The sequence below is a fragment of the Monopterus albus genome, unplaced genomic scaffold (genome assembly GCF_001952655.1).
Source record: "Monopterus albus unplaced genomic scaffold, M_albus_1.0 scaffold221.1, whole genome shotgun sequence".
Classification (NCBI taxonomy): domain Eukaryota; kingdom Metazoa; phylum Chordata; class Actinopteri; order Synbranchiformes; family Synbranchidae; genus Monopterus; species Monopterus albus.
Window position 1 is genome coordinate 306,756 of NW_018128101.1, and position 2,433 is coordinate 309,188.

Sequence of the window (2,433 nt, forward strand, 5' to 3'; positions counted from 1 at the left end):
GCTAGCGGCAGCAGGGAAGCCAATGTAATGACACGTCTCATTGTTTGAAAGGATAAACAGATGCCTCTTTTCATTCTTTTCTCAAATCCATACCTTCACTGCAGCATCACCTCGTCCAAGCACTGCACATCTGATGAAGTGCCTTCTGCCATTAAAACAGGATCAGGGTTAATATCTAATCCCTGATAAGAGCAGGCAATTTAGTTTTGCTAAACTAAAGCAGGCCAAGATTCTATGTGTTTGAGTGTTTACCCATGCAGCCCCCATTACAGTGTACTAAAACCTTGGCTCTGGTGTTGAGGACTGGCAATAACCCACCACTTAATGAGTAAGGCCTAGTGCTGCTCCTGCCAGGCGATAATCTTCTCTTGGCATAACCAAATCAAGCACTGAAATTTTCTTATCAGGAAGGAACAGCAGGCATCCCCCCCAACCACCAAACAGACCCCCAACTTAATTGATTTTCACCATCCCAAGGCAGTTCATTCCCTGTGTCAGACTATTTTATTTACTGGACTGCTTGTTTGGGTGCAAGATTGTTTTCTGCCTTTTTTTTTTTTTTTTTTTCTTTTTGATTTGATGATGTGATTCAGGCCTTTGCAAATATAGCCTACACTAGATGTGGGTGTTTTTTGTTGTGTTCACTTAAGTTCTAAACATGTCCAGTAAGTTTTCTTCAAACCTTAGTGCAATTGAATTAGTGAATACTTTAGCTAGTGTAACCCATGGGTAAAACCAAGACTATTAATGGCAATTCATTGGTCAGCAATTGTTGTCTTATTTTATTTTATAAATTAATCTTGATTATTTTCACTGCTGTCATCCCGGGGTTATGGGGGTATTTTATTTTGGAAGGCTTTACTTTGAAAGCTAAAACTGCCTTCCTGCCTTTTTGGTCAAGCTAGGTGACCCTCCACTAGACTGAAGGGGCCTGAGCTGCTGGAAGTGATATTCCAGGCGAACTAACTTGAACAGAAGAAAAGCTAATAAAGATTGTACTAAAACCAGCAGACGGACTGGACACGTTGGATGTATGAGAACTTGAGACCGCGTTTTGTGTTTTGAAGTTGTTTGTTTCTGTGAGTAAAGCTATGAGAAAATCCATCAATTAGCTTAGCTTATACGCTACCATGGGGTGTGGTGTGTAATCACGTTGCTCAGTAAAACACTTGCACTGGTTAGAATAGAGGTAGAAATGTTATTGTAATTGTCTTATATGGTGTATTGTGAAGAAATTATTAAGTGTTAATTGTCGTTTAACTGTATTTGTATTTCGTTTAACACTAAGTGAATGTAGTCAACTTTCCTTTATGACTGGATAGAACATTTTAATGCAACTGTTAATCTAAACCCATGGGTTAATAAGGGAAGTTGTGTTACACCTTGAGTTGATAAATAAAAAAACTGTACAGTTAGTTAAGAGGGAACAGCTAAAAACACTTTAGAAAAAAAAGTGTGAATAACTTTGTATACTTATATTACAAATCACCTGTTGTGTTTTACAGGCTGGGGTTTTTTTTGTTCCCCCTCTTTTGGTCATTCCTTTCCTTGCCCTGGATCCTGGATGGTGAACGGACCTATTCGTGAACTGGAATCTCTCCTTGATGGGGAGTGGCGAGCCACCCAATTGAGTACCGGGATTGGAATCTCCCTGCAATCGTCACCTGCCTCACTGTGTATGCAGTAGGACTATACGGTCATTGCTCCAAAGGACGGGAGCTGGACTATTTTATTTGGTTACTTTGTTCAGGGTGCACCCATGAAAGGGACTATTTCCTTTAAAAAAATATATGCTGGCTTTAATCATCTTTGTCATTGTTGTAATTGTTGTTGCTGCTGCATTGTTAATACAGTTGCCTATTCCTGCAATCTGGGTGTTCCGGTTATTCATGAGTGTCTCTGTCATTATTCAGCCAACGGACTTAGAGTATTCTGGCCTTCAGTGTCTCCCATACAAGGGTTACACTTGCTTCCAAAGAAACCGTGCCACATCAAACTGAAGGAAATGAAAGCACAATAAAATCTGTCCCTGTAGAAGAATTGTATACTCTTTGAGTCATTTAGGAATAATGCAAGAAGACTTGTGTACTAGTTTTCATGCTTTTTGTAATGATTCTCTTGTGTGACACGAATACATCAGGATAATTTTTATCACAGCAAAATAGATCCGGTTTAGAGGTTAAGATTAGATTATAATGTGTGTATTTTAAGCATTTTAGAAAAGATGACTATCTTGAACAACTCTGTGTGCTTTCATGATTAGATGCATTTATGTACTACTTCAGATAAACCAAGAATCATGTTAGAATCGGCAGACCCAAATGTATTGTGAGGGTCTGTTGGGAACGTTTAGCAGAATCCCCTGTCAGAGAGATCTTCAACTCCCACCTCCGGCAGAGCTTTGACCAGATCCCGGGGGAGGTTGGAGACATT